The sequence below is a fragment of the Anomaloglossus baeobatrachus genome, chromosome 7 (assembly GCF_048569485.1).
Source record: "Anomaloglossus baeobatrachus isolate aAnoBae1 chromosome 7, aAnoBae1.hap1, whole genome shotgun sequence".
Taxonomy (NCBI): Eukaryota; Metazoa; Chordata; class Amphibia; order Anura; family Aromobatidae; genus Anomaloglossus; species Anomaloglossus baeobatrachus.
Window position 1 is genome coordinate 39,592,138 of NC_134359.1, and position 13,712 is coordinate 39,605,849.

Consider the following 13,712-nt stretch of genomic DNA (forward strand, 5'->3'; position numbering starts at 1 on the left):
ATCAGGGGCAATAGGGCCGGATGTAATATACTGTAGTGGGGGGGCTGGATATTATACATCAGGGGCAATAAGACCGGATGTAATATACTGTAGTTGGGGGGCTGGATATTATACATCAGGGGCAATAGGGCCGGATGTAATATACTGTAGTTGGGGGGCTGGATATTATACATCAGGGGCAATAAGACCGGATATAATATACTGTAGTTGGGGGGCTGGATATCATACATCAGGGGCAATAGGGCCGGATGTAATATACTGAAGTGGGGGGGCTGGATATCATACATCAGGGGCAATAGGGCCAGATGTAATATACTGTAGTTGGGGGGCTGGATATCATACATCAGGGGCAATAGGGCCGGATGTAATATACTGTAGTGGGGGGGCTGGATATCATACATCAGGGGCAATAGGGCCGGATGTTATATACTGTAGTGGGGGGGCTGGATATCATACATCAGGGGCAATAGGGCCAGATGTAATATACTGTAGTGGGGGGGCTGGATATCATACATCAGGGGCAATAGGGCCGGATGTAATATACTGTAGTTGGGGGGCTGGATATCATACATCAGGGGCAATAGGGCCGGATGTAATATACTGTAGTGGGGGGGCTGGATATCATACATCAGGGGCAATAGGGCCGGATGTAATATACTGTAGTGGGGGGGCTGGATATCATACATTAGGGGCAATAGGGCCGGATGTAATATACTGTAGTGGGGGGCTGGATATCATACATCAGGGGCAATAGGGCCAGATGTAATATACTGTAGTTGGGGGGCTGGATATTATACATCAGGGGCAATAAGACCGGATATAATATACTGTAGTTGGGGGGCTGGATATCATACATCAGGGGCAATAGGGCCGGATGTAATATACTGTAGTGGGGGGGCTGGATATCATACATCAGGGGCAATAGGGCCGGATGTAATATACTGTAGTGGGGGGGCTGGATATTATACATCAGGGGCAATAGGGCCGGATGTAATATACTGTAGTGGGGGGGCTGGATATTATACATTAGGGGCAATAGGGCCGGATGTAATATACTGTAGTGGGGGGGCTGGATATCATACATCAGGGGCAATAGGGCCGGATGTAATATACTGTAGTGGGGGGGCTGGATATCATACATTAGGGGCAATAAGACCGGATATAATATACTGTAGTTGGGGGGCTGGATATCATACATCAGGGGCAATAGGGCCGGATGTTATATACTGTAGTGGGGGGGCTGGATATCATACATCAGGGGCAATAGGGCCAGATGTAATATACTGTAGTTGGGGGGCTGGATATCATACATCAGGGGCAATAGGGCCGGATGTAATATACTGTAGTGGGGGGGCTGGATATCATACATCAGGGGCAATAGGGCCGGATGTAATATACTGTAGTGGGGGGGCTGGATATCATACATCAGGAGCAATAGGGCCGGATGTAATATACTGTAGTGGGGGGGCTGGATATCATACATCAGGGGCAATAGGGCCGGATGTAATATACTGTAGTGGGGGGGCTGGATATCATACATCAGGGGCAATAGGGCCGGATGTAATATACTGTAGTGGGGGGGCTGGATATCATACATCAGGGGAAATAGGGCCGGATGTTATATACTGTAGTGGGTGGGCTGGATATCATACATCGGCGGCAATAGGGCCGGATGTTATATACTATAGTCGAGGGGACAGATATTATACATCAGGGGCAATAGGGCCGGATGTAATATACTGTAGTGGGGGGGCTGGATATCATACATCAGGGGCAATAGGGCCGGATGTAATATACTGCAGTGGGGGGGCTGGATATTATACATTAGGGGCAATAAGGCCGGATGTAATATACTGTAGTTGGGGGGCTGGATATCATACATCAGGGGCAATAGGGTCGGATGTAATATACTGTAGTGGGGGGGCTGGATATTATACATCAGGGGCAATAAGACCGGATGTAATATACTGTAGTTGGGGGGCTGGATATTATACATCAGGGGCAATAGGGCCGGATGTAATATACTGTAGTTGGGGGGCTGGATATTATACATCAGGGGCAATAAGACCGGATATAATATACTGTAGTTGGGGGGCTGGATATCATACATCAGGGGCAATAGGGCCGGATGTAATATACTGAAGTGGGGGGGCTGGATATCATACATCAGGGGCAATAGGGCCAGATGTAATATACTGTAGTTGGGGGGCTGGATATCATACATCAGGGGCAATAGGGCCGGATGTAATATACTGTAGTGGGGGGGCTGGATATCATACATCAGGGGCAATAGGGCCGGATGTTATATACTGTAGTGGGGGGGCTGGATATCATACATCAGGGGCAATAGGGCCAGATGTAATATACTGTAGTGGGGGGGCTGGATATCATACATCAGGGGCAATAGGGCCGGATGTAATATACTGTAGTTGGGGGGCTGGATATCATACATCAGGGGCAATAGGGCCGGATGTAATATACTGTAGTGGGGGGGCTGGATATCATACATCAGGGGCAATAGGGCCGGATGTAATATACTGTAGTGGGGGGGCTGGATATCATACATTAGGGGCAATAGGGCCGGATGTAATATACTGTAGTGGGGGGCTGGATATCATACATCAGGGGCAATAGGGCCAGATGTAATATACTGTAGTTGGGGGGCTGGATATTATACATCAGGGGCAATAAGACCGGATATAATATACTGTAGTTGGGGGGCTGGATATCATACATCAGGGGCAATAGGGCCGGATGTAATATACTGTAGTGGGGGGGCTGGATATCATACATCAGGGGCAATAGGGCCAGATGTAATATACTGTAGTTGGGGGGCTGGATATTATACATCAGGGGCAATAAGACCGGATATAATATACTGTAGTTGGGGGGCTGGATATCATACATCAGGGGCAATAGGGCCGGATGTAATATACTGTAGTGGGGGGGCTGGATATCATACATCAGGGGCAATAGGGCCGGATGTAATATACTGTAGTGGGGGGGCTGGATATTATACATCAGGGGCAATAGGGCCGGATGTAATATACTGTAGTGGGGGGGCTGGATATTATACATTAGGGGCAATAGGGCCGGATGTAATATACTGTAGTGGGGGGGCTGGATATCATACATCAGGGGCAATAGGGCCGGATGTAATATACTGTAGTGGGGGGGCTGGATATCATACATTAGGGGCAATAAGACCGGATATAATATACTGTAGTTGGGGGGCTGGATATCATACATCAGGGGCAATAGGGCCGGATGTTATATACTGTAGTGGGGGGGCTGGATATCATACATCAGGGGCAATAGGGCCAGATGTAATATACTGTAGTTGGGGGGCTGGATATCATACATCAGGGGCAATAGGGCCGGATGTAATATACTGTAGTGGGGGGGCTGGATATCATACATCAGGGGCAATAGGGCCGGATGTAATATACTGTAGTGGGGGGGCTGGATATCATACATCAGGAGCAATAGGGCCGGATGTAATATACTGTAGTGGGGGGGCTGGATATCATACATCAGGGGCAATAGGGCCGGATGTAATATACTGTAGTGGGGGGGCTGGATATCATACATCAGGGGCAATAGGGCCGGATGTAATATACTGTAGTGGGGGGGCTGGATATCATACATCAGGGGAAATAGGGCCGGATGTTATATACTGTAGTGGGTGGGCTGGATATCATACATCGGCGGCAATAGGGCCGGATGTTATATACTATAGTCGAGGGGACAGATATTATACATCAGGGGCAATAGGGCCGGATGTAATATACTGTAGTGGGGGGGCTGGATATCATACATCAGGGGCAATAGGGCCGGATGTAATATACTGCAGTGGGGGGGCTGGATATTATACATTAGGGGCAATAAGGCCGGATGTAATATACTGTAGTTGGGGGGCTGGATATCATACATCAGGGGCAATAGGGTCGGATGTAATATACTGTAGTGGGGGGGCTGGATATTATACATCAGGGGCAATAAGACCGGATGTAATATACTGTAGTTGGGGGGCTGGATATTATACATCAGGGGCAATAGGGCCGGATGTAATATACTGTAGTTGGGGGGCTGGATATTATACATCAGGGGCAATAAGACCGGATATAATATACTGTAGTTGGGGGGCTGGATATCATACATCAGGGGCAATAGGGCCGGATGTAATATACTGAAGTGGGGGGGCTGGATATCATACATCAGGGGCAATAGGGCCAGATGTAATATACTGTAGTTGGGGGGCTGGATATCATACATCAGGGGCAATAGGGCCGGATGTAATATACTGTAGTGGGGGGGCTGGATATCATACATCAGGGGCAATAGGGCCGGATGTTATATACTGTAGTGGGGGGGCTGGATATCATACATCAGGGGCAATAGGGCCAGATGTAATATACTGTAGTGGGGGGGCTGGATATCATACATCAGGGGCAATAGGGCCGGATGTAATATACTGTAGTTGGGGGGCTGGATATCATACATCAGGGGCAATAGGGCCGGATGTAATATACTGTAGTGGGGGGGCTGGATATCATACATCAGGGGCAATAGGGCCGGATGTAATATACTGTAGTGGGGGGGCTGGATATCATACATTAGGGGCAATAGGGCCGGATGTAATATACTGTAGTGGGGGGCTGGATATCATACATCAGGGGCAATAGGGCCAGATGTAATATACTGTAGTTGGGGGGCTGGATATTATACATCAGGGGCAATAAGACCGGATATAATATACTGTAGTTGGGGGGCTGGATATCATACATCAGGGGCAATAGGGCCGGATGTAATATACTGTAGTGGGGGGGCTGGATATCATACATCAGGGGCAATAGGGCCGGATGTAATATACTGTAGTGGGGGGGCTGGATATTATACATCAGGGGCAATAGGGCCGGATGTAATATACTGTAGTGGGGGGGCTGGATATTATACATTAGGGGCAATAGGGCCGGATGTAATATACTGTAGTGGGGGGGCTGGATATCATACATCAGGGGCAATAGGGCCGGATGTAATATACTGTAGTGGGGGGGCTGGATATCATACATTAGGGGCAATAAGACCGGATATAATATACTGTAGTTGGGGGGCTGGATATCATACATCAGGGGCAATAGGGCCGGATGTTATATACTGTAGTGGGGGGGCTGGATATCATACATCAGGGGCAATAGGGCCAGATGTAATATACTGTAGTTGGGGGGCTGGATATCATACATCAGGGGCAATAGGGCCGGATGTAATATACTGTAGTGGGGGGGCTGGATATCATACATCAGGGGCAATAGGGCCGGATGTAATATACTGTAGTGGGGGGGCTGGATATCATACATCAGGAGCAATAGGGCCGGATGTAATATACTGTAGTGGGGGGGCTGGATATCATACATCAGGGGCAATAGGGCCGGATGTAATATACTGTAGTGGGGGGGCTGGATATCATACATCAGGGGCAATAGGGCCGGATGTAATATACTGTAGTGGGGGGGCTGGATATCATACATCAGGGGAAATAGGGCCGGATGTTATATACTGTAGTGGGTGGGCTGGATATCATACATCGGCGGCAATAGGGCCGGATGTTATATACTATAGTCGAGGGGACAGATATTATACATCAGGGGCAATAGGGCCGGATGTAATATACTGTAGTGGGGGGGCTGGATATCATACATCAGGGGCAATAGGGCCGGATGTAATATACTGCAGTGGGGGGGCTGGATATTATACATTAGGGGCAATAAGGCCGGATGTAATATACTGTAGTTGGGGGGCTGGATATCATACATCAGGGGCAATAGGGTCGGATGTAATATACTGTAGTTGGGGGGCTGGATATCATACATCAGGGGCAATAGAGCCGGATGTTATATACTGTAGTGGGTGGGCTGGATATCATACATCGGGGCAATAGGGCCGGATGTTATATACTGTAGTCGAGGGGACAAATATTATATATCAGGGGCAATAGGGCCGGATGTAATATACTGTAGTGGGGGGGCTGGATATCATACATCAGGGGCAATAGGGCCGGATGTAATATACTGTAGTGGGGGGGCTGGATATTATACATCAGGGGCAATAGGGCCAGATGTTATATACTGTAGTCGGGGGGATGGATATTATACATCAGTGTCAATAGAACCGGATGATAAATAGTGGGGGGCATTGGGAATGAATTAAACATGAATTCAATTATTAAAAATGCTTTTATCCCCCATATTTCGTATTTTCTATTCGAGAGTGATTGAAAGCTGGATAAGCTCTCAGAGGGAACATATCGGTGGTTACTCAACCTTCCCAGAAACAAGTATAGGGAAGGACAGATCAATGGTGCAGTCTGTGCAACCGCACAAGGGCCCAGGAGGTTGGGGGCCACTTCTACATCCAAAGCAGGTGGAATTGTGCATTTTGATGAGTTTTTGGACTGGAAAGGGCCCATATATTGCTCTTACACAGCGGCCCTTTTCTGCCAGTGAACAAGTATAAGGAATAACCAGTAGTTGCAGCCCCTGACAGCGGAGGACGGCTCATAGACTGATATTTACCAGGGAATTTTTTCTACTGTAGTGGGAAATGCTGACGTTCTTATACAATCCATGAGGGAATACTTTGCAAAATCCTGTTATTTATTCACGTACTACTGGTGAAATGTGTCAGTGATATCATCGTTTATGAATGATATATGGGGAAATCGTTATATAAATAGCGGATCAGACAGTAACTTCCCTGTTTATCTCCTGACGTCATTTAGATAAAACTTTAGATATGAAAAATGTTTCTATTTTGAGATATTTTCTCCTTCGTAATATAATAACTTTCACTATAATTTCCATAGTAGGATTATATCCAGATGCGGGATCCACAGGAAAATGGGGGCGAGGCTCGGGGGCGTCTCATCACTGTTTCATTGTTATTATAAGGATTCCCCTGACAATAATCCGCTGTGATTGATAGGAGAATGCAGCAGCAAATATTCAATCCTCCTGCAGCGCCCCCCATAGGAGAAGTAAGGAATTACACAAGTCCAATTGAAACCTATTAACTATCCATGCAGTAATTGGATATTTTGAATTCTCCAGTATAATCAACTCCCTTTAATAAATGGGGGTACTGAAGAGGGGGTACTAAATTAATCCATTATGGTTTATAGGCACCTGCTTGTTTATATGCATGATTTCATTGCAGACAGATTATGTGCAAAAGTAAAAAAAATGAAGACATCTATTTTTTTTATCTGATTTGGGGATCAAACTGGTTAATAATCACACTTAAAGGGACTCCGTCACCAGATTTTTGCTTCCCATCTGAAAGCAACATATCGTAGGGGCAGAGATCCTGATTCCAGCGATGTGTCACTTACTGAGCTGTTTGCTGTCATTTTGATAAAATCACTGTTTTCTCTGCTGCAGATCTAGCAGTTATACAGAGCTCATGAATATGCTGGCCTACCTGCAGCACACCAAGTAGTCCTGTAATGATAATTAAACAGGGATTTTATCAAAACTACACAAAGCAGCCCAGTAAGTGACACACTGCTGGAATCAGGGTCGCTGCCCCTACGTTATGCTGCTTTTGGATGAGGTGACCAAAACTTGATGACAGCTTCCCTTTGAATTATATGCCATCTGAGGGCAGCATAATGTAGAGACAGAGATCCTGATTCCAGCGATGTGTCACTTACTGAGCTGTTTGCTGTAATTTTGATAAAATCACTGTTTTCTCTGCTGCAGATCTAGCAGTTATACAGAGATCATGAATTTGCCTTGCTACCTGCAGCACACCAAGTAGTCCTGTAATGATAATCTACTGCTGATTAAACAGTGATTTTATCAAAACTACACTAAGCAGCCCAGTAAGTGACACATCGCTGGAATTAGGATCTCTGTCTCTATATAATGCTGCTCTCAGATTAGGTGGAAAAAATCTGGTGACAGATTTCTTTTAAATGATATCCCATCTGAGAGCAGTATAATGTAGAGACAGAGACCCTGATTCCACCGACGTGTCAGTTACTGAGCTATTTTTTCTGTCATTTTGATAAAATCAATGTTTTTTCTGCGGCAGATCTAGCAGTTATACAGAGCTCATGAATATGCTGGACTACCTGCAACACGCCAAGTAGTCCTGTAATGATAATCTGATTAAACTGTGATTTTATCAAAACTGCACTAAGCAGCTCAGTAAGTGACACATCACTGGAATCAGGATTTCTGCGCCTACGCTATGCTGCTCTCAGATTAGATGGCAAAAGCCTGGTGACAGATTCACTTTAAATGACATCCATGTGTCATCCAACTGTTGTCCATTTTTTACTGTTTGATGGGTGAAAGAAGGGGGGAATTTTTTGCATTTTTTTTATTGCATGTAAGAAAAAAAAATGCCCCAATGTTAGTAAAAACTGACAATTGCCAAAAAGTGATGTAAAGCAGATCCAGCACACTGATGAAATGCAAAAAAAATGGATATCATAATGGGAGAACAGACGACAAAGGAGCCATTGATTGTAATGAATATATTCCTATAGAGATGTACAATGTGGTTATACTGTATCATCTGTCTTATGTGAGGTTTGTGTGTCTAATATAAAACACATACTGCACTATATAAAGTCCACATATCAATTAATAAAAATAAATAAATAAAAAGGGGGTTTTCTATTTTTCAAAAAATCCAAATATTCCCTGTAAGAAAAGTCCAATGTGCTACTATTATACTTCCTAGCTATTTCATCATCCCAGCTCCTACTCTTCCCATGTGTCCAGTCTCAACCATCAATAGTGACATCACCGCGGCCGCCTCTGATTGGCTGCAGTAGTATTTTGGCGTAACGTGATGTCATCAAGTCAATATCAACACATAATACAGCACAGAAGGATCCGGACTGAGAAGAGGGGATATTATAAAGGTTTCCGTATGTCTGAATGTAGGGATGTAATAAGCAATATAGATAATATGCTATCTAACAATTTCGATACATTTTCCTTCTATTTTTCCCCAACATATTTCAACAGGTCAATATAACCTAAATCCAGGCGAGCTGACTATATAGCTACTAAGGGATTACTGAAGAGCGCAAACCATAAATGGTTGATCCAGTCCACTTTGTGAATGGGTGGTAACAACAAAGATAGAACAGTATATGGCCCCTGTGTAAGAACAGTATATGGCCCCTGTGTAAGAACAGTATATGGCCCCTGTGTAAGAACAGTATATGGCTCCTGTGTAAGAACAGTATATGGCCCCTGTGTAAGAACAGTGTATGGCCCCTGTGTAAGAACAGTATATGGCTCCTGTGTAAGAACAGTATATGGCCCCTGTGTAAGAACAGTATATGGCCCTGTGTAAGAACAGTATATGGCCCCTGTGTAAGAACAGTATATGGGCCCTGTGTAAGAACAGTATATGGCCCCTGTGTAAGAACAGTATATGGCCCCTGTGTAAGAACAGTATATGGACTCCTGTGTAAGAACAGTATATGGCCCTGTGTAAGAACAGTATATGGCCCCTGTGTAAGAACAGTATATGGGCCCTGTGTAAGAACAGTATATGGCCCCTGTGTAAGAACAGTATATGGCCCTGTGTAAGAACAGTATATGGCCCCTGTGTAAGAACAGTATATGGGCCCTGTGTAAGAACAGTATATGGCCCCTGTGTAAGAACAGTATATGGGCCCTGTGTAAGAACAGTATATGGCCCCTGTGTAAGAACAGTATATGGCCCCTGTGTAAGAACAGTATATGGCCCTGTGTAAGAACAGTATATGGCCCCTGTGTAAGAACAGTATATGGGCCCTGTGTAAGAACAGTATATGGCCCCTGTGTAAGAACAGTATATGGCCCCTGTGTAAGAACAGTATATGGCTCCTGTGTAAGAACAGTATATGGCCCCTGTGTAAGAACAGTATATGGACTCCTGTGTAAGAACAGTATATGGCCCCTGTGTAAGAACAGTATATGGCTCCTGTGTAAGAACAGTGTATGACCCCTGTGTAAGAACAGTATATGACCCCTGTGTAAGAACAGTGTATGACCCCTGTGTAAGAACAGTATATGACCCCTGTGTAAGAACAGTATATGACCCCTGTGTAAGAACAGTATATGGCCCCTGTGTAAGAACAGTATATGGCCCCTGTGTAAGAACAGTATATGACCCCTGTGTAAGAACAGTATATGACCCCTGTGTAAGAACAGTATATGGGCCCTGTGTAAGAACAGTATATGGCCCCTGTGTAAGAACAGTGTATGACCCCTGTGTAAGAACAGTATATGACCCCTGTGTAAGAACAGTATATGACCCCTGTGTAAGAAAAGTATATGGCCCCTGTGTAAGAACAGTATATGGCCCCTGTGTAAGAACAGTGTATGGACCCCTGTGTAAGAACAGTGTATGACCCCTGTGTAAGAACAGTATATGGGCCCTGTGTAAGAACAGTATATGGCCCCTGTGTAAGAACAGTGTATGACCCCTGTGTAAGAACAGTATATGGGCCCTGTGTAAGAACAGTATATGACCCCTGTGTAAGAACAGTATATGGCCCCTGTGTAAGAACAGTATATGGCCCCTGTGTAAGAACAGTATATGGCCCTGTGTAAGAACAGTATATGGGCCCCTGTGTAAGAACAGTATATGACCCCTGTGTAAGAACAGTGTATGACCCCTGTGTAAGAACAGTATATGGGCCCTGTGTAAGAACAGTATATGGCCCCTGTGTAAGAACAGTGTATGACCCCTGTGTAAGAACAGTATATGGGCCCTGTGTAAGAACAGTATATGACCCCTGTGTAAGAACAGTATATGGGCCCTGTGTAAGAACAGTATATGGCCCCTGTGTAAGAACAGTGTATGACCCCTGTGTAAGAACAGTATATGACCCCTGTGTAAGAACAGTATATGGCCCCTGTGTAAGAACAGTATATGGCCCCTGTGTAAGAACAGTATATGGCTCCTGTGTAAGAACAGTATATGACCCCTGTGTAAGAACAGTATATGGCCCCTGTGTAAGAACAGTATATGGCCCCTGTGTAAGAACAGTATATGGCCCCTGTGTAAGAACAGTATATGGGCCCTGTGTAAGAACAGTATATGGCCCCTGTGTAAGAACAGTATATGGCCCCTGTGTAAGAAGAGTATATGGGCCCTGTGTAAGAAGAGTATATGGCCCCTGTGTAAGAACAGTATATGGGCCCCTGTGTAAGAACAGTATATGGGCCCCTGTGTAAGAACAGTATATGGCCCCTGTGTAAGAACAGTATAAGAACAGTATATGGCCCCTGTGTAAGAACAGTATATGGCCCCTGTGTAAGAACAGTATATGGCCCCTGTGTAAGAACAGTATATGACCCCTGTGTAAGAACAGTATATGGCCCCTGTGTAAGAACAGTATATGGCCCCTGTGTAAGAAGAGTATATGGGCCCTGTGTAAGAACAGTATATGGCCCCTGTGTAAGAAGAGTATATGGGCCCTGTGTAAGAACAGTATATGACCCCTGTGTAAGAACAGTATATGGGCCCCTGTGTAAGAACAGTATATGACCCCTGTTGTAAGAACAGTATATGGCCCCTGTGTAAGAACAGTATATGACCCCTGTGTAAGAACAGTATATGGCCCTGTGTAAGAACAGTATATGACCCCTGTGTAAGAACAGTATATGGCCCCTGTGTAAGAACAGTATATGGCCCCTGTGTAAGAACAGTATATGGCCCCTGTGTAAGAACAGTATATGGGCCCCTGTGTAAGAACAGTATATGGCCCTGTGTAAGAACAGTATATGGCCCCTGTGTAAGAACAAGTATATGGCCCTGTGTAAGAACAGTATATGGGCCCCTGTGTAAGAACAGTATATGGCCCCTGTGTAAGAACAGTATATGGCCCCTGTGTAAGAACAGTATATGGCTCCTGTGTAAGAACAGTATATGGCCCCTGTGTAAGAACAGTATATGACCCTGTGTAAGAACAGTATATGGCCCCTGTGTAAGAACAGTATATGGCCCCTGTGTAAGAACAGTATATGGCCCCTGTGTAAGAACAGTATATGGCCCCTGTGTAAGAACAGTATATGGCCCCTGTGTAAGAACAGTATATGGCCCCTGTGTAAGAACAGTATATGGCCCCTGTGTAAGAACAGTATATGGCCCCTGTGTAAGAACAGTATATGGCTCCTGTGTAAGAACAGTATATGGCCCCTGTGTAAGAACAGTATATGGCTCCTGTGTAAGAACAGTATATGGCCCCTGTGTAAGAACAGTATATGGCCCCTGTGTAAGAACAGTATATGGCTCCTGTGTAAGAACAGTATATGGCCCCTGTGTAAGAACAGTATATGGCCCCTGTGTAAGAACAGTATATGGCCCCTGTGTAAGAACAGTATATGGCCCTGTGTAAGAACAGTATATGGCTCCTGTGTAAGAACAGTATATGGGCCCCTGTGTAAGAACAGTATATGGGCCCCTGTGTAAGAACAGAATATGGCCCTGTGTAAGAACAGTATATGGCCCCTGTGTAAGAACAGTATATGGGCCCCTGTGTAAGAACAGAATATGGGCCCTGTGTAAGAACAGTATATGGCCCCTGTGTAAGAACAGTATATGGCCCCTGTGTAAGAACAGTATATGGCCCCTGTGTAAGAACAGTATATGGCCCCTGTGTAAGAACAGTATATGGCCCCTGTGTAAGAACAGTATATGGCCCCTGTGTAAGAACAGTATATGGGCCCCTGTGTAAGAACAGTATATGGCCCCTGTGTAAGAACAGTATATGGCCCCTGTGTAAGAACAGTATATGGGCCCCTGTGTAAGAACAGTATATGGCCCCTGTGTAAGAACAGTATATGGCCCCTGTGTAAGAACAGTATATGGGCCCCTGTGTAAGAACAGTATATGGCCCCTGTGTAAGAACAGTATATGGCCCCTGTGTAAGAACAGTATATGGCCCCTGTGTAAGAACAGTATATGGCCCCTGTGTAAGAACAGTATATGGCCCCTGTGTAAGAACAGTATATGGGCCCCTGTGTAAGAACAGTATATGGCCCCTGTGTAAGAACAGTATATGGCCCCTGTGTAAGAACAGTATATGGCCCCTGTGTAAGAACAGTATATGGCCCTGTGTAAGAACAGTATATGGCCCCTGTGTAAGAACAGTATATGGCCCCTGTGTAAGAACAGTATATGGCCCCTGTGTAAGAACAGTATATGGCCCCTGTGTAAGAACAGTATATGGCCCCTGTGTAAGAACAGTATATGGCCCCTGTGTAAGAACAGTATATGGCCCCTGTGTAAGAACAGTATATGGGCCCCTGTGTAAGAACAGTATATGGCCCCTGTGTAAGAACAGTATATGGCCCCTGTGTAAGAACAGTATATGGCCCCTGTGTAAGAACAGTATATGGCCCCTGTGTAAGAACAGTATATGGCCCCTGTGTAAGAACAGTATATGGCCCCTGTGTAAGAACAGTATATGGCCCTGTGTAAGAACAGTATATGGCCCCTGTGTAAGAACAGTATATGGCCCTGTGTAAGAACAGTATATGGCCCTGTGTAAGAACAGTATATGGCCCCTGTGTAAGAACAGTATATGGGCTCCTGTGTAAGAACAGTATATGGCCCCTGTGTAAGAACAGTATATGGGTCCTGTGTAAGAACAGTATATGGCCCTGTGTAAGAACAGTATATGGCCCTGTGTAAGAACA